Source organism: Erpetoichthys calabaricus, chromosome 4, assembly GCF_900747795.2.
Source record: "Erpetoichthys calabaricus chromosome 4, fErpCal1.3, whole genome shotgun sequence".
NCBI lineage: Eukaryota > Metazoa > Chordata > Cladistia > Polypteriformes > Polypteridae > Erpetoichthys > Erpetoichthys calabaricus.
Genome location: NC_041397.2, coordinates 234,761,191 through 234,781,853, shown reverse-complemented (window position 1 = coordinate 234,781,853; position 20,663 = coordinate 234,761,191). Strand labels below are relative to the sequence as shown.

General features: G+C 38.0%; 1 long non-coding RNA gene across 1 annotated transcript in view; it reads left to right on the top strand.

Moving 5' to 3' along the window:
• The window catches only part of LOC114650654 (uncharacterized), a 67,782-nt gene extending 47,779 nt beyond the window's left edge, over positions 1-20,003 (top strand). The window contains exons 2-4 of the long non-coding RNA XR_003716038.2: positions 2,452-2,508; positions 2,690-2,731; positions 19,912-20,003. This is a non-coding gene — a long non-coding RNA (uncharacterized LOC114650654). The remainder of the gene's footprint in view (positions 1-2,451; positions 2,509-2,689; positions 2,732-19,911) is intronic.
• Positions 20,004-20,663: the final 660 nt, after the last annotated feature.

Genomic DNA, 20,663 nt, shown 5'->3' with positions numbered 1-20,663 from the left:
GAACTTGCATACGACAAGGTATGAGGTACCGTGGAAAAGTGCGTGGCTTTACGCCAAGTGTAGGTTTTATACATCGCAATTTGAACGTGGAAACGTTCTTACGCAACATTTCTGTGCGTACACACAGTTTATACATGAGGCCCCAGGTGCCTTGATTCAGATCCATGCTTAGTTAATGTACATAGTTTCTATGAGGGTTCTTCAAAAGTTTACACACTTTTGTTATTTTAATGCATTTATTTTTGAGTCGTTTCACGTTCATTACTTCATTATTTCAAGTTAATTGGTCTCTCTGCTTCTTAATACTCTTGAATCAGTACTTTGCAAGCTTCTCTGTGCTTGCAGAAAAAAACATTTTGTAACCGAGTGTGAATTATCTTTCACCTGGTCATTACCTGCAAATCAATGACCTTGTTTAGTTTAACATGTTTTTTCTTTTCTGTTGATAAGAAAATTGGTCCTAGTGTTGTACCTCTTTTCATTGTTGCTTGATGTTCACAGCCATCTATTTTTGAATCTCTTAATCCACTTGTACAGTGGAACCTCAGTTCACGACCATAATTCGTTCCAAAACTCTGGTCGTAACCTGATTTGGTCGTGAACCGAAGTAATTTCCCCCAAATACAATTAATCCATTCCAGACCATACGAACTGTATGTAAATATGTTTAAGTTTTTAAGCACAAATATAGTTAATTAAACCATAGAATGCACTGCGTAATAGTAAACTAAATGTAAAAACATTGAATAACACTGAGAAAACCTTGAACAACAGAGAAAACTAACGCTGCAATAGTTTGCGCTGTAGCGCTACTAACCACTGGCTAAAAACACTTTTTTTTTTTTTTTAATGAGTTTTAAGCACAGGGAAAAAAATGAACATTTGAAAAAATCCGTAATTTAATAAACCACCAAGAAAAGTAACATTGCAACAATGCATGCTACGAACCGATCGCAGTAAAAGAAGTGAAAACAAAAACAAGCCCAGTGCATTCTTTAACTGCCTTCTCTACCTTATGCGTCCAGCCCTCTCTCTCGCTCGTCTCGCCTGTGTGTGAGTCTCTCTCGCTCGTCTCGCCTGTGTGTGCGTCTCTCTCGCTCGTCTCGCCTGTGTGTGCGTCTCTCTCTCGCGGACCTGTGTGTGTGTGTGTCTCTCTCTCTCTCTCTCTCGCGCCTGTGTGTGTGTTTGTGTCTCTCTCTCTCTCTCTCTCGCGCCTGTGTGTGTGTGTGTGTGTGTGTGTCGCGCTCTCTCTCTCGCTCGCTCGCTGCACAGGAAATGCACAGGGAGAGACTGAACACGTACAAACTGAAAGGGAAACTAGCTTGTTCGTATACCGAGTATGTGGTCGTGAACAGATGCAAAAGTTTGGCGAACTTTTTGGTCGTAAACCAATTTGTTCCGAGACGTTCGTGAACCAAGGTTCCACTGTATACTCTTTGGTAAAGTAAAACATTATCATTACAAGCTTGTAAACAGATGTAAAGTTTAGTGTGGCATTCTTTGTATGCATTCTATGTATGTAAATGTAGAGATGCACAGCCATGCTGATAACTTGGAAGCAACTCATGAAATGACTGCAAGGTCCATGGTAACAAGATCCAGAACCACCAGACTAAGGGTTATAATAGTGCAAAGGATGAGCCATCTACTTCACAAAAAGGTGGTTAGAACCAAAGTGTAGAATGTCTTTTGAAGAATCCTTATACATTATGCCTATTATCTATTTAGTTTTTTCTCCTGTTACTATGGTTTACTTGCTCATCTCAAAGATATGCAGATTAGGTTTATTGGTGACTCTAAATTGCCTCTTTTTGGATAGATGGAAGAACTAATGCTAAGTAACTGTGCAGGAAATTTTTGTTGGGTCAGTTTCCTGCCAAGGCAGAGACAAAAGAAAAAATATCCCTCTTCCTTAACTCCTCAAATACTGAAGTTACATTCATCCCATAAAACACCTGCAGCCCCAATTCAATTTCATCAAAGATTGAGCAATCAGCAGGGTGGTTTTAGGCCTTTGGTCATTTTATAATCTAGTCTGTTTGTACTCGGAAACCATTCCATGAAATAGCCTAAAATTACCATTTTGTTTTGATAAATTTAAAATTCTCTTCCCACTAGGTTGATTGAAATACAGCAGTTTCTCACATAATGCTGACAATGGCCTTTGCAGCTTGTATTCTATATAAAAATATAAAGTATGCCTTCCTTATTTTAAAAACACAATACTGGTTTAATCTGTTTTATATTGATTATGAGATATGGGTAGATGTTACACACTGCATTTTGTATTTCTCATATTTGGAGTATTCCTAGTGTGAAAATAATTTAGCTTCCATCAAATTAGTTCAGAAGTCATGAAAAACATTTTGCACAGATGCAAGACAGACTTGAGCTTTCAGACATAAATCTTCTCCTAATGTGGAATTAGTTTGTGATTCTCTTTCTCTTTAGGTTGCTGGGGCAGGAACCTGTTTGAGGAGCTTTGGAAGCAAGGCAGCACTGGACAAGGTAAGTTTGTGCTTATCTGATCCCAATTTGTTCCAGTAAATGACAATATTTTATTTGTCTATATAAAATAGGATAACATTGTAAAAGGCTTTTGGTATTTTTTGATTCATCTTGTCTTTAATCTGAGGCAATTGTTAAAATCTGATGAATTACATACTTTACTTTCATATTCCGTATCCAGGTAGTGATTCTGATACTTGTCCCCTGCTTTTTTGGACATGTGGTAAACCTGAATTGTGTGGCTATTTTATAATCTACAAAATTATATTCTACTAATTAGACTTATTTGCCTAAATTAATTAGTTTTTTTTCCCCATGTTCACTTCCATTAAAGGTTCTTCTGTTTTTACCATTTATTTGTTTTGGTAATTATAACTTTTAATTTTTACCTTTTCTAAAGCTCTCTGAGCTTTTCTCTAAAACAAAATGTGGTATTCAAATAAATGTTTTCTTTGTTGTTATTATTGGCTAACATTTAAAGAGTATTAGCCCAACATGAACTGTAACTGGAATTAATTTATAATCAGGTCAGATGTACTTTTTTTACATACTGTACCTGTAATTAGCTTGGTTTTCAATGAAAAAATTGGAAACCCGTCTCGTGGGAAAAAAAATTAAGGAAAGATGTTGAAGTTAAATTTTAATAAAATTTTAATACAGGGTGAGCCAAAAAAGTACCACATTTCAAACGTTTATTATACAAAAACACTACAAGATAAAATAAATTTCATTACAACACAAGAAAGGGTATACAAAATAGATTTTTTTTTCCCCACTGTGTTTTAAAAATTATGTCTTCAAGGTGGTGGCCATCTTGTTCGGCCAATATCAAGGGGAATAGCAGCAATTTTGTGGTGAATAGCATCCTTGTGGGCTTCAAGGTTTTGAGTTTGACTTTAGATAGACCTACAAGAAGAAATTGCACGGAGCGAGATCAGGTGAATGTGAAGGCCACCCGATATCGCTGTGCAGGGAGATCAGCTTCCCCGGAAACATCTCCCACAAAACTTGCATGGATCTCCGCACCATATGAACTGTTGCTCCATCCTGTTGAAATCAGGCTTTCACCACATCCATTTCTTTCAGTTGGGGCCACAAAAAATTCTCTAGCATTTCAATGTAACATTCTGAAGTGACGGTGACTGTTGCTCCCCCCTCCTCAAAAAAAACTATGGGCCTACAATGCCAAATTCTGCAACAGATCACCAAACTGTAACACTCAATGTGCAAGGGTCTCTGACGAAGTTCACTAGGGTTGGTTTCAGCCCAGTAGTGAAAGTTTTGCTTATTTACAAAACATTCAGTCTTGTGAAGGATTTGAGCACACAGATCCAGGGCTCTCAGCGCATATAAAGCGTATAAGGTACGTTACAAATTAAATGTCGACATCTAAGCGAAGAAGAAAGCAGCACGGAGAAAAGAGACTCAAATGCGTTGGACAGAAAAGAGAGCAAAAAAGAATAATCGAGGTGCAAATTCAGAAAATAAGGTTAAAGTAATTATCAGCCCGGAACAAGTAGAATTGGAAAAAAAAGCATGTCCATTCCAGCTCAGAATTAAAATACAATGAGTAAAAGACAAACTAGAACTTCATAAAGACGTTCACAAACGTTGGTGCTAAACACATGCAGAGCAGGTTAGAGACTATGAAACCAGTGAAATTAGAAATATTCAAAAAAAAAAAAACAAAAAAAAAAAAACGGAGCTATACACATGTGGAGAAAGTTAAAGGATATGAAAGTAGGAAAATTAGAAACTATAAAAAAAGAAAGTAAAGATCGCAGTAGCGCAAACAAACAAACTGCCTCATTTAAGTATGCACCAGTCTAACTTTGGTTTTGCACAATAATTACTGCACTATTGCACCTTAACACTTAATTCTACTTTATTCACATAATTGTACTTATTTATTATGTTCTACTATACTGTTACATTTCAATATATGACTTTTTGTTAATCTAACTGATATTCTTCTAGCTTTGCGTAGTTTTTGATAAGCGGATCAGGATGCATTTCACTGCGTGTTGCCCTGTATAACTATGCATGTGACAAATAATCTTAAGAATTTCAAAAACGGAGTTTACCGCACATGCATTTATTGGTTACTTTGTTCATGTATATATATTTATCTGTCTGCTTATTTAAAAAGCTAAATATACCCGAGGAGTCAAAAACATTCTGTCTAGCCCTTGTATAAAAACCTAGACAAAAGCTGGGGTATCACCTTGGTAAACCCATGTACTTTTGGAAAAGTGAGAGGAAAATAGCACGACTTTACAGACAGGAGTCCAATGCAGAACTCTACTTACTTTTTTACTTTGTAAAAAAAAAAAAACAATTATTAACTGCTGATGATATAGATTGTTTTGTCTGTGCTGAAATTCCAAACAGAGAAACCTATCCTGACCTCATGAAAAAGATTCAGCATATTGGGACTCGCAAGATTACAAATATTGTTTTTACAGAAGTTCTGAAATAAAAGTGAAACTAATGAAATCGCAACAATTCAAAAAAAAAAACCAAATCTTAAAAGTGTGTATCCGGAAAACCAAACACGGGGGTTGGTGAGCGAAGCAAACAGGGGGCAAAGCCCCCTAGTGTTTAAAAAAATAAAATAAAATCTGATCTCTGTCATCCCTTTTCAGTCTATTTGGAATGTCTATTAAAGTTTTTATTTGTATAATCATCCAGATTTTTTTAAAATTTAGACTGTATTATAAGAAACTCTAAAAGAGAAAATTTGGAAGAAAACTTGGGAATGAGAAACAGTGGTCCACTTGCCAATGGTACTTATTTTTCAAGCTAACAGTAAAGCAAACAGATACTCAGCAATATTTAGAAGAATAAAATGCACCTTTGTGTTAACAGGATGCGACTAGCTTTACAGTGAGATTTGTGTTTGTTTTGGGAAGTTGTGCTGATTTGCTGGGTGTAAATTCTCTCATTTTGATTTGGCCTAAAATAAACATCTTTAAGACTATAGCTGATATAATATGTATGTGAATACACAAAACGTATACTGTGTATCATCTAGATAACTGAAAAAAATCAAAAAAGAAAATTTAGCACTAATTGCCTTCTGAGGTAAAGATGTGCCCCTTTAAGTTTAGAGGCTTCTATACTGTTTCAGAGATGATGTCAGCATGCAGGAGACACCAGTTTTTTATCTGGACTCTATCTGGCTTATTGTGTCCCACTGTGGCTTATCTGTAAACGTGACTCATGTCTTGACATGTGGTGACATTAGATTGAAAATTTGATTTCTTAGCAGAGCAACTAAATAACTGTTTATTGGCAATAAATGGCAAAAGTCATTTAACAGGTTTTTTTTATTTTTATTTAGAGAGACAGGAGTTTCAAAAGAGATCAGTGACTGAGCACATACTTCTGTGGTGTCGCAACTGCAAATAATGGCTTCATTTAATTTGAAATAATTGCTTTGCTGATTATGTGAACAAAGAATTTAAATGATGAAAGAGATGAAAAATGTACACTACTGTAGGAAGATGAAGGGCAAAAAAAATCAACAGCTGTCAAAAATACCAAGCTGCTCTACCAAGAAATGTACAATTGTTTTCCTTGGATAATGATTACAGGTACATTTTCAGTAGGGATATTGAAGATAGAATTCTTTATTATCATTATGCATACACATAACGAAATTTTTTGTTGGTAGGACTTGGCTTCAAGGCAGAATACTTAAATACACAATACACTATAAATAATAAAATAAACATAAGTATAAAAGACAGCAGCAATAAAACATCAAGTCCAGACTTTTCCTGAGGTAGTGCGCCTGTAGAGACCAGTGATCTGCGTGCTTGGGTCTGCAGGGGAGGAATATGAGTGTGTGTGTTTGATTACGAGGGAAAGTGCGTGTTCATATCTATATGGGGGCAGGTTAGGGGTAGATGCATGTGTGTGTATCAGCAGGGGCAGATGGGATTCACAGCTCTGGGGAAAAAAGCTGTCTTTCAGTCTGCTGGTACGTGTTTTTATATTTCTGTACCACTTTCCTGAATTCAGTGGTACAAACAATTTCCCGGAAGTGTGAGATATGCAGCTATACATTTGGTTCTCTTCTGCACCCTTCCAGCATATACAGAGTCCAGGTCTGGGAGAGGACTTCCCATGATCCCCTATGCTGTTCTCACCAGCCGTGCCAAGTCCTTCCTGTCCTGTGCTGTGCAGCTGCCGTACAACACTGTCATACTGTGACAGAAAATGCTTTTTATAGCAGATCTGTAAAAGTTTGTGAGCAGCTGAGAGGAGACTCCAGCACGTCTCATCTTCCTGAGGAAGAAGAGTCTTTGTTGGGCCTTCTTTACCAGGTGAGATGTGTTCAAAGACCAGGTCAGATCCAATGTGATGTGGATATCCAAGAACTTGATATTGTCCACAAACATTACAGCCTCCTCATGTATGAATATAGGAGCATGTTCTGTTCTTCTGTACTGTACCTCCTATAGTCCACAATGACCTCTTTGGTCTTGCTGGTGTTCAAGATGAGGTTGTTGGCTGAGCACCATAGTGCTAGGTGTTGTATCTCCTCTCTGTAGTGAGTCTCATCATTGTCTGATATGAGACAATGACAATGCCATGGTGTCAACATATGTTCATTTAAATCTAAGTATATGATTTGCAGTTGGCTCGACTGATTAAGTAAAATGACATTGTTCGCTCAAATTTACTGATGAGGAGAGGTATTCAGACATATTTTTTGCAACTTATTTATTTTTAATGTGAAGCAGCTAAAATACTTTTTGTTTTTGTAATATGTACGTTAATACATTTTATGCCTCAGTGAAAGACTAACAATATTGAAGAGGGACAATTATTTATAACACTGGCTGATTTATATTGCATTGCGTTTGTGTTAAGATTGCATTTTAATTGTAAATACATTGTGAAAGTGCACCAGTTTGTTAAATACCCCAGATCTTTAGCAGTTCTAGTTTGCTTTTCATTTGCAGTTACACTGGCTTAAACCATAAGTGTGCACCCACAAATTAGCTTTAAATTTTAAGTGGCAAGTGGGATATCTGATGTAAATTGCTTAATGATTACATCATTGTGAGAAAAAATTCTTAATGACCCAGGTTTTTGCATTAATTATTCACTCAGATCTGGTCTGACCCTCAAGTAAGTCACAATAATAGACACACTCAATCTGTGTGAACTAATAATACACACATAATTGCAGTACTTCTTGTCATTACTGAACACATTGTTTAAACAGTCACAGTCCAGGACTGAAAATGTCTGTGAACCCCCTGGTTTGTACTAACTGGTTGATCTTCCTGTAGCAGCAGTGACCTCCACCTAACATTTCCTGTAGCTGCTGAACAGGCTTGCACATTGATCAGCAGCACATTTAGACCTTTGCTTCTTGCAGAACTGTTTGTTTATTCGTATTGTTTGTATTTTTTGGATAAACATTTCTCTTCAGGTCATGTCACAGCATTCCAGTTGGGTTGGGATATGATTTACTCCTTTGTTTCAGGTAATTTTTTTGTTGCAACTTCTTCAAGTGGAAAACTACTACACTGACACCCCTATGTAAAATTGCCTAGTGTAGTTTCTAAATGTATTATTCTATCTATGGTACAAAGCTCTGTTAAAACAAAACAGCTTTATACTATGATGCTCTCTCTACAGCTGAAATAGTGTTTCGGTATCACCGCAGTGTGTGTGTTCCCACTACACCAACAATCGAATTGTGCATTTTTGTAAGAGAATTAAACTTGTGGAACATCCATGTGTGTTTTTTTTGTGATCTTTGGACATCTAGTAGTAATTTTTTTAGGAGAACAGTATTTCCTTCATTGAGCCCTTCTATGGAGACCATTCTTGTTCAGTGTTTTTCTTATAGTGAAAACATGAACTGTGGTTTAGGCAAGTTCAGGACATTTCTGTAGGGTTTCTGCTATTAGTCTAGGTTTCTTTTCACCTTCATTTTTGCATGCTGTGCTTTTTATGATCAAAACACCCTGACCATTGAAATTCTTTTTAAGCCTTTTTCAAGCTTTATGAATCTCTGTTCTTCTTCTAAGGTCCTCTGATATTTCTCCTTATCTGGGCATGGTTTACATGAACATACAGTATGTTTCTTTAGAATATCAGATTCTGTCAGTAAGTAAATTTGGGTGCCTTCAAGCCATACCTGCAATCACATTTCACTGATTAGGACACCTGCACCAGTTAGTTATTGACCTGATGGGTCACAGCCTTTTTCCAGCCTGGACCTCGAATATTTAAACAGTGACTGCATTTATGTGCACTTTAAACACCCAGCTATTTACAGAAACCCAATTTCTAAAATGCCATGTGATCACATATTCCAGTTAGCAAAACTGGGATATTTCTGAGTCTGGGAAAAACCAGGTTAACGTACATAGATTTGTCTGCAGGTAGCCTGGTTATTTAGCCATGTAAACCCTTACCCAAGTTACAGTTAAGGATTTTGTAGTCTGCACACTTTATTTTTTGTCCATTGTACATTGCCTGTGCATGTGTTAAGTTTGCATACATTTTCAATAGCCACAGGTAGAAGTGTACACAAAGATAAATTTCCTGGGGCATGTGCTCCAGTGATGGCATTAATCCTTGTACTGGTTGATATAAGCTGTTTTTATATTTCAGAAATAGCTATATTTATGTTGATCTGAATGCACAGTTCTTAAACATAGCAGCACAATCTCAGGAGCAGTGTTAGGGTTAACACACTATGAAGTAACATGCATTGCATAGTCTATTTGCTTTTTAGTAACATAATGCAATTATTATTTTATTGAATTAAAAAAAAATACCTGTATTATCGTTATCTCAGAAGCACTGAGTCTAAGGCAAGAAACATGCTACTCCTATGCAGGGCTCATTTGCACATCCAAGTAGAAAAGATCGTGCATTCATGCAAGCCACTAATAGAAACCTATAAAGTGTGAGTTTAGTTTTAATCCACCTATATCCTATAGATATGTTGAAACAGTGCTGTGGCGGCCAATGTCCATATGTTGAATCTTCGGAAGCTCCTTTCGGTTGTAAAAAGGGGATGGATGTTATTTACTTCACAGGACATAGACTAAATATACATCCATCCATCCATCCATTTTCCAACCCGCTGAATCCGAACACAGGGTCACGGGGGTCTGCTGGAGCCAATCCCAGCCAACACAGGGCACAAGGCAGGAAACAATCCTGGGCAGGGTGCCAACCCACCGCAGGACACACACAAACACACCCACACACCAAGCACACACTAGGGCCAATTTAGAATCGCCAATCCACCTAACCTGCATGTCTTTGGAATGTGGGAGGAAACCGGAGCGCCCGGAGGAAACCCACGCAGACACGGGGAGAACATGCAAACTCCACGCAGAGAGGACCCGGGAATCGAACCCAGGTCCCCAGATCTCCCAACTGCGAGGCAGCAGTGCTACCCACTGCGCCACCGTGCCGCCCACTAAATATACAGTACTCTGCAAAAGTTTTAGGCAGGTGTAAAAAAAAAAAAATGCTGTAAACAAAGACTGCTTTCAGAAATATAAATAATGATTGTTTATTGTTACCAATTTACAAAATGCAAAGAAAAATCTAAATCAAATCAATATTTGGTGTTACTACCTTTTGCCTTCAAACAAGCATCAATTCTTATAGGTATACTTGCACAAAGTCAGGGATTTTGTAGGATTACAGTCAGGTGTATGATCAACCATTTCTACCAAACAGGTGCTAATGATCATCAATGTCACATGTAGGTTGAAACACAGTCATTAACTGAAACAGAAACAGCTGTGTAGGAGGCTTAAAACTGGGTGAGGAACAGCCAAACTCTGCTACCAAGGTGAGGTTGTGGAAGACAGTTTCATGTCATGGTAAGACTGAGCACAGCAACAAGACACAAGGTAGTTATACTGCATCAGCAAGGTCTCTCCCAGACAAAGATTTCAAAACAGACTGGGGTTTCAAGATGTGCTGTTCAAGCTCTTTTGAAGAAGCACAAAGAAATGGGCAACGTTGAGGATTGTAGATGCAGTGGTCGGCCAAGGAAACTTAGTGCAGCAGATGAAAGACACATCAAGCTTATTACCCTTCGATATCGGAAGATGTCCAGCAGTGCCATCAGCTCAGAACTGGCAGAAACCAGTGGGACCCAGGTTCACCCATCTACTGTCCGGAGAAGTCTGGCCAGAAGTAGTCTTCATGGAAGAGTTGCAGCCAAAAAGCCATACCTCCGACATGGAAGCAAGGCCAAGCAACTCAAGTATGCACAAAAACATAGGAACTGGGGTGCAGAAAAATGGCAGCAGGTGCTCTGGACTGATGAGTCAAAATTTGAAATATTTGGCTGTAGCAGAAGGCAGTTTGTTCGTCGAAGGGCTGGAAAGCGGTACAGTAATGAGTGTCTGCAGGCAACAGTGAAGCATGGGGGAGGCTCCTTGAACATTTGGGGCTGCATTTCTGCAAATGGACTTGGAGATTTGGTCAGAATTAATGGTGTTCTCGATGCTGAAAAATACAGGCAGATACTTATCCATCATGCAGTACCATCAGGGAGGCGTATGATTGGCCCCAAATTTATTCTGCAGCAGGACAACGACCCCAAACATACAGTCAAAGTCATTAAGAACTATCTTTAGCGTAAAGAAGAACAAGAAGTACTGGAAGTGATGGTATGGCCCCCACAGAGCCCTGATCTCAACATCATCGAGTGTGTCTGGGATTACATGAAGAGACAGAAGGATGTGAGGAAGCCTACATCCACAGAAGATCTGTGGTTAGTTCTCCAAGATGTTTGGAACAACCTACTAGCCGAGTTCCTTCAAACACTGTGTGCAAGTGTACCTAGAAGAATTGATGCTGTTTTGAAGGCAAAGGGTGGTCACACCAAATATTGATTTGATTTAGATTTCTCTTTTGTTCTTTCACTGCATTTTGTTGATTTGATGAAAATTAAATGATTTAACACTTCCATTTTTGAAAGCATTCTTTGTTTACAGCATTTTTTTACACCTGCCTAAAACTTTTGCACAGTACTGTATTTATAAAACAGAAGAACATTCTCACAGTCTCTATGCTTGCATTTGGTGTCATGGTGGCCAATGATGATGATTAACTCTTCTTTGCCTAGTTTACTGATGTCGGAGCATTTTGCCAAAGGAGAACTCCTTACGTGGACATTAAACTAAGGTTATTTAGAAACCAAGTTTCTGCCTTTACCAAGTTACTCACCTTATCCTGGTTTTGCATGTTCATGTAAATTCACTCAATGTGTTTGGCACTGGCAACAATTAGTAGAAATACTTATTAGGTATTTGTTCAAGAAGACTGTATGTTTGTTGTGACCTGAAGATCAAACCACATTGTCATGAGGAAATAATGCAGAAATGCAGGTACTGCCAAAGCATTCACCAACTTTTTTGCGTTTATATATGTTTTATTATATTAAGATTATTAAAGACAACACATCTATTTTTTTTTTAACTTTTGTGGAAGCGATACTTCATCAAAACAATCATGAATATTCTTTCTAGGTTGTCAGTACTTCTTCTGAGGTCAAGTAAAATACTCACAAGCTTAATTTGGCATTACCTTAACTTTACGCATTTATTATATGCCCAGTGATGAAGTAAGACTGTGTGTACCTCTGAAATTACAAGCTGCTGCATGCAGCATCTCCTTTTTAGTTTTTAAAAATAAGCTATGATAAATGTTACAGCTGGGATGAAAAAATATCAATCTGGGATAGTATTAAAATATTTTTGCACATGATATATATTTTTCAATGCAGTGGGGTAAAATATATGTGCCTTTATATCCTTGTAATGTTAAGGTTATGCATTTCTTTTTAGCTTATTTTTTCTTTTACTTGAAAACGAGCAGTTTATGCTTGATACGTCATTGCTTCTGAAATTGCTTAGATGGCATCCTAAACTCTTTTTTACACGTGAAAGTGGAAGTATCCTATTGTTATTATTTATTTATGTTTGCTGTAAGAAGCAGTGGCAGCCAAGAAAATTTGAAAAAACAAAATACCCCGGTCACATTTAAGTAAAGTGTTTCGGTTTAGTTTTGCATTTACAGGTATAGGAAAGAATGCACTTAATTTGATACTTGCAATTTGCTAGCAAACTAAAGCTTCTGCTTTCATATTTCATCTTTAAAATGTGCGTGTTTGTATTGTACAATTTAAATATTAAAAATTGAGTTAGTGTTTTTTAAAAATACTGTATCCAAAAATATTTCTATTTCATTTATAAATACAAATTCTAATATTCTCAACATACACAATTGCTAAACATTTTTTTTTTTTTATTTCCTAAGAGACAGGACTCGTTCCACTTGTACCATTATTTTAAAACATCATTGTTTTCACAATGTAATCAGCTTAGTCTATGCGGTTTTGAAATGTGTCCTCCTCCTAAACTGGGGTCTTAAAGGGATAAGCATCATCCTAAATGTAATTGCTATACAATTCAGGGTGAAAAGAGTATTGGATACCTTACAATGCAAATGGGGCTTAACTGGGGTGCAGCACAGTCGCTCCTCAGGTGGCCCCTGTGCAATCACAAATTACATGCCCATAATTCCTTACCTTTTAAATAAGAGATGTACATCAGACAAACATTGAGACCCAAGCAGTTCTTTCATCACGCTGTGTAGCCACAGATGAACTTGGGCCATGACGAATTTTTATTTTGTCAGCAGCTCACATTTGCATCACTGCTGCCTGCATTTTGAGCTGTGTCTTCCTGCAGATCTTTAACTACTATGAATATGTAAACATCAATCACTATTTGCTAATACTGTATGTGCATACTATCTACAGGCTGCATTGTTAGCCTTTATTATGTGTATGTACAGTAACTAAGCAACATTCAAGGTACAGTTCTAACCAAAGTGATGCCGGTGCATTTCAGGAGTGTTGAACAGAAGCCAGCAGCACCTGTTTCCTTTGGCCTGCACCATGCTGTGCAGAACATTGGCACATAGCCAAGCACTGCATTAACATCAGGCTGCTTGTCTCCTGCTTGTGTGGCACACTCTTCCAAAGTCTGCCACTATTAGAATGTACCATGTCAGCTCAGTAGTGGTATTTACAGTTTTAGCTTTAATTACTCTGAATTAGTTGAATCTTAGGAGGCTTTAGCACACACATTGTATTCTTCATTCCCACCACCCGCCACCTAAACTTTAACTTACTCAAACAAATGTAAAATAGCACAGTTTGGGTTCCAAAACGAACCATCTATCATTTTTTTATTTTCCTTGTTTGATGACATGCTTCAAGAGCCTTATTATTCCAAACAGACTAACAGACTCTTATGTCCAGCAGTCAAGGCAGCAGAGCCAAGTGAAATTCCTATCCTGGAAAGTCTCCTCAGTTCATGCTGCCATCTAAATCTGCATCCCCTACGCCATTTGTTTATGGGCTTTATATCCTCGTTTCTGATAACTTTTATGGATTTGAACCCTACTTACTTGATGGGTGAGGCTGAATTGAATTTGCGACTGTGTGGGCGTTAAAGAACATATTAGATAAGTATACTATTTTTATCTAGACTTGTGAGGTTTACATTACCAATCACAAGCTCTAATATTGATTCAACATGAAGTGGACTATGCTGTAGAAAGACATGATTCAGCTGGAAACTTCCTAAAGTTAATTTCTACCTCCGATTTAGAGCTCTTCAATTCCATTTTTAATTCTGAAGCAAGTAGACTTATAAGAATTGCGAAGTGTCATCTAGATGTACTCCACTCTATACAGTGCTTGCTTAAAACATTTTCTGGTCTGATACCATCTGCTGAAAACTCAAAAGGTTCTGCTCTTGTCCAGAAATGCCTAACAGACCGAAAGGAAAAAAAAACACAATAAAACAAAAGATAACAGGAATGGTGAGCTAGAAAGCAATGCTGAACAGGAGTATACATTCAGGAAAAGCTTTCTAATAAAAACTCCATTTTGCTAGGTGCTATTTAGGGCAGCAGGAAGCAGGAAAGGCATTTCTTTTGGATTTGTACTTGATTAGTAGTAGCGACAACTGCCTTGTTTTGGAACGCTCCTTTACTGTGGAGTACGTAGTAAATGAAAGTTGTCTGTGAGAATACACCCATTCCTTTTGGTGCATGGGAGAGTTTTTTTATTTTATTTATTTTTTTATAGAAGGTTAATAAGCTTTGGCTATTACCTTTTAACCATACATAAATGTGCCTTAGGCTGAAGCCACCATCTGGAGAGAAGGCAGTCCAAGCACTGGCTGCAAGGAGGTTCCTTGCAGAGAGCTGCATCCCAAAAAGTACATTTTGTCGTCTCTGTAGAGTTTTACTACTACCACACTGAGATTGTGCCAATAACAACAGCAAAAATAAATAAATAAAGGAAGGAAACAGAATGAGAGCAGAGGTTAGAACCACAAAGCTTGCAGCACTGCCACCTTTTGGCAAGACCTCTGCCCTCAAATATGCCACACAATGGTTGCTGGTATTTTAGAGGTGGGAAAGAAGCATCATTTCTAATTCTAGTATGGCATGAATTCCACAAAAATACACACCTCAGCATAAATGAAACAGTCATTACTTAGAATATATATACAGTGAAAGAGGAAAAACAAAAGTGGTTTATCGCTGTCATGGTTATCCAGAACTTTCTTCTTTTATAAAACCAGAGGGCTTTGCCCCCTGCTTGCTTCTTTCGCCAACCCACGTGTTTGGTTTTCTGGATACACACTTAAGATTTTTTTTTTCTTTGAATTGATGCTATTTCATTAGTTTCACTTTTATTTTAGAACTTCTGTAAAAACAATATTTAGAATCTTTAGAATCCCAACATGCTGAATCTTTTAAATGAGGTCAGTGAGACGTGTTTAATGACTTTGTACAATAATTCAGGATAGGTTTCTCTGTTTGGAATTTCAGCAGAGACAAAGCGATCTACATCATCAGCAGTTAATAATTTTTTTTGCAAAGTAACCAATAAATGCATGTGAGGTAAAACATATTTTTGAAATTCTCTGACTTAATCTTCAAAGCCTTACAATATTTACATACTTCTGACATATCACCTGTGTCCATATATTCGATCTCTATTCGCCGTTTAGTTATTTCTCCAAGTAATAATTTCTCTTTCTTTGCGCTAATGCAATGTTTACTTTCTTTTTTTTGACACTGTTGTTTTTTTCTGCTTTGATATTCTGTATCTTGCTCTGCATGTGTTTCACGCCTACATTTTTTTTTTTTTTTTTAGTCTTTTGAATTCCAGTTTTCATTATCTCTAACCTGCATGTGTTTGGCCCCTTTGTTTTGTAACCTCTTTATGACATTTTACTTTGTTTTCTACTCTGTCTTTTATTTCTGACCTTGCTTTGTCCTGCTTTTTTTTCAATGACACCTGGTACGTGGTGATTATTTTCCCTTTTTCGAGTAATAATTTCCATTTGTTTGCGCTACTGCGATCTTTAGTTTCTTTTTTTTATACTTTCTAATTTTCTTACTTTCATATTCTTTAACTTTCTCCACATTTGTATCACGCATTTGTTTTTTTTGAGCCCTTCGAATTCCACTGCTTTCATAATCTGCTCTGCATGTTTATAGCCCCAACGTCTGTGAATGTGTTTATGAAGTTCTACTTTGTCTTTTACTGTCTTTTAATTCTGAGCCCGATTGGACGTGCTTTGTTTCAATTCCACTTGTTCCGGGCTGATGATTACTTTTCTTATTTTCTGAATTTGCACCTAGATTATTTTTTCTTTTCTGCTCTTTTTTCTCTCCAATGCTTTTGAGTCTCTTTTCTCCGCGCTGCTTTCTTCTTCACTTAGTTGTCGACATTTCATTTATAACGTATTGTCCTTATACACTTTAAATGCGCCGATACCCTGGACCTGTGTGTGCTCAAATCCTTCATAAGACTGAATGTTTTGCTGCCCCATTGTCCTATTTGATAATGATTGAAAGTATGGCGTGTCTTGCAAGAATCTCATGTTCTACGTCATCGCGAGACAGTCCTGGGTCAATCTCTTGGCACAATGTCTAGTGTTTAAGGTCCTCGCGGGTCTTTTAACTGTCTTCCGTGATCTTAACGTGAAAATCATGTCTTGACGCCCTACTGTTTCTCTCCAGGATTTTTTTTCATAATAGAGAGATATCTTTTAGCAGTTCACTAAAGATGCAGTGGCAGGCAATACTTGAAACTTACGTAAATTAAAATGTTAAATAACGGCTGGGCAGTGATTAAACACTGTAACCCTGACATGACTGGACTGTCATTAGGCTTATTTGTTTTGAAAACTAATGTCTGCTGTCGTAGAGCTTGGCATCCATAAGATGGAGTGGCACAGCCTGATAAAAGTATCTGACTGGCATGTTCAATAGATTCTGTACATCGAAAGTAAAAGATTGTAGTCTGCCTTGGTTTATTAAACATCATCTCTATTACAGTGATTCCTGGGAAGTGTTGGCTATTAAGGCAAAAGTCCCTAATTGCAATGGGCTACATTAACTAGAGAGCAGCTTACTTACTTCATTTAGAGCAGTCGTTCAGCTCCTAACTTGCGGTGCCCTTAGCGTTCTAGTGCTTGAGTCGCAGTTTCATGTTCTACGTCACTGGCCTCACCTGCTTTGCTTGCTGTTAACGCAGCCACAGGTTGAACGCATGCTAACTGAACAAACAGAATGCACCTACATTTTTCCCTCTAAAACTTTGGGCAGTTCAGAGTGAGATTGTAGCTTTTTTGTAGACATTTTTGGAACAGTAAAAATCAATAGTTTAGGCAATAAGTAGATATAGTGCCATTATAGTAGGAATCTATTGACATAAGTCGGTTCCAGAGGTCAAAATGTAAATGGAAGTGAAGTCAATGGCCCCAGTGTACTTGTCAGCATGCTGTCATGTCTTTATTCTTTATATTTTGTGCTACACCATCTAGAATGACTGCCCTTTTGATCAATGATCGCCAAAGCCTTCTCATCATGAGTCCCTTTATTGTGAACTTCAGTTGCCAGAATTTTTGGGGTTAGAAGTTATATTTTCAATGGATTGCTTCATCAATACCTTCTGGGTATTTGTTGTATGTCATCCTGTAGAAAACAGGTATTAGTGAAGATCACAAGGCATCTTGCATCCAGATATATTTGCCAGTAATCAATCTTCCTGATTGCAGCTGCAATCAGCCCTGTTACCGACTGCTGAGTCTACATATTTTTAGGTATGGGGCTGATCAGCGTAATCTTCATGGATTGGAATATACACTTTTACTGCTGAGATGCCATGTTTTCAGACAAGGGCTCGATGAACAAAGCAGTTGCTCTTAAGACTTAAGTCACTCATAGGCTTCTGAAGTCTTGGGGTCTGGCAAACCCAAACCAACACATAATGAAGTGTATAGTACATTCCCACTTTGTGCTGTTTAACTCCATACTCTTCAGGATTCAGGGAAGAGGGAGCAGTGGAGCTTAGAATATTATTTCCTTAATGTAGAAGAAGATGGGCTACACAGTGAAAGGGTCCTGCTTCCTACACAGTACATGGGTCTGATTACTGCTTTCAAAGTTACTTCACAAAATGGCACTATATAAAAAAAAAAAAAAAGGTGTTGTAGAAAGGGACGTTGTAGATGATGCTTGGTTTTGTACACCTGCTTTCTCCGCTGCTGCCACTTGCCTGGCTACCTTAAGCATTTCCAAAAGGAGGGAGTGAAATGGGACCTGCAGATGCCTTTCTGCAGCTGGATGGTATTCGTTTATCTAGAAATAGTAGTAAAATTAGCATGTCCCTTACAAACGGATTACCATATCTGGTTGTGCTACTTTCAGCTTTACCTTGTGCCTGTCTATATAGTTATAAACTGTAACTGACTTGTATCGTGGATGGCACAGTGGTTGACCTCATAGGCCTTCTACTAATGTGACATTTATTGCCTCTTTCCATGTCGGTTTAGACAATCCGTTTTCCTCCACATCCCAAACACATGCATGATAGGATGATGGGTGGCACTACATCGGCCTTGTAATGGATTGGCCTTTGGTCAGCGGGGCTACATAGTTAGTGTTGTCAAATGTCAGTTCTGAGTGCGTCTTGTTTCCATTGTCCCGTTTGCTGTTTGTGTGTGTATCAGGAAATGCCATCCCCGTAAAAGGGGGACGGATGATGGAAGAAGACCACAGCCTCTAACCTGGAAAACACCTGTTCTTAATTAATCAATTACAGTCGTCACAAGGACTATTTAAGTAATCAGAAAGGAGAGAGGAAGAGAGAGAAGAAAGGAGACCATTTGTTTTTCAACCACGTATCAACTTACTTGCTGTTTTTCCACATCGTGCCTTTGCATCAGTTTGTTTTTCATTTTGCCGGACTGTCTTTCATCCTTCATCTGCTGAGACCCCGGGGTCGATTCGCCATCCACCATCCGCCGAGGAATCATGGTGAGGTGGTTCCATTTACTGGGAAAATCAAACGACTCATGTACCACTAGTTCAGTCATCTGTATTCAGGACAGTTTTTATAACCGGACTCAAGTTCACAATCATTCAGTATATCATTCATTTTTGTTATTCATGTTGTGTGTTATATGTTACAGGGGCAAGGGAGGGTTTTGTTGTATTTATATATGGTGGTGTCTCATTGTTGATGTGGTGGAGGGATATTTATATTTATATATGTTTCTATTTTTGCATTTGTCTTGTGGTTTCATTTAATACATTTAATCAGTTTACTTTTACATCATCTGCTTTTTGCGTGCTTATATTTACATCGTCAATTGTGGGGGAAAAGTGTAATTTGTTAAGAGGTACGGCTTGATAGTTAGATTCATCTCAGTAAATTATCCAGGCCACAGGTCTTGGAGGTGTAGTTGCCGGCTGGGTAAGGGGTCGGCCGTTACACAGTCATGCAGTACCATATGCATCAGTTTCACACTCTCTGGCAATGTTTGATGACCAGTTCTCATTGTTATAACTCTTGCTTGATTCAGCCAATGGTTCAGTTTTAGTTTGTTCTAAAACTGGCTTTACAGCTTCTTGTTTAAATGCCATGCCAATCCTCTCCCACTCATTAATAATGATAGAGTGGTACAAGTCATAGATTTTTTTTTTTTTTTTGGTGGCATGATGTTATTTTCTCCACTAGATGGCAGCAGATTTCTGTCCTAATGGTTATGCAGACTTAACCCAGTACATGCGAACATAACGGGTTACTCAAGTCATGCTCTGGCTTACATTTTACATAGAATTCCAAGTGCAAGAGAGAAGCGTGGGGTTAATGTCCAGGAGGTTAAATTACATTTTTAATCCACATATTCTCATATGTAAATTTATGCTACCTCGTTTACATATGTACAAAAGCTAAATGTACTCTTTTTCTGTGTTAAGCAACCAAGATTGACTTTATTATTCTTCTCCTCTTAACAGGTGACCAACATTACAGTTGAAGCCCAGTCCCACCTTCCCAACCCCACTTGCATCTCGGACTGGAGGGCATCTTGACGTCACGCCAGACGCCGAGGGATTTTCCCCTCCATATCCCAAAATGAGGCAGCTAAAAGGGAAGCCAAAGAAAGAAACCTCAAAAGATAAAAAGGAAAGGAAACAGGCGATGCAGGAGGCCCGGCAGCAGATCGCCACTGTTGTTCTGCCCACGCTAGCGGTGGTGGTGCTCCTGATTGTCGTCTTTGTCTATGTGGCGACTCGGCCAGGAGCAATTGAATAGTGAAGGATATGTGCTGCTATGCACGGTGAAAACTTGTAAAGCACTCTTCTGGTAAATTATTTTTCCATTAGAATCTGTGGTGATGAAATGAATTGAAAACTTTGGACCTATCGCTGATCTTGTGCTCATCATGCTGCCATCTTAAAATCATACCTCCCATAGAGATTACAAAAAAAAAAAAAGATTTTCTGGAGAAGGCCAATCTACTTCACATTTTAACATTCTGTTCATGCGTGCCTTTCGAGAATTATGGTACAGAGTGTGATTCTTCTTCAGGAAGGTTCCAAATCTGTTTTGTGCAAGAACTATTTATACTGGTGTCAAATAATCCTTTTTTTTAAAAAACACACACCTTTCGCTTACAATACGGTCTTTGCTGAATGTAAATTTACAAAAAAAAGTGTCTTAATGCTGAAGTTGAGATTCCTCCTCTTCCTTTAAGCAGCTTGCCAAT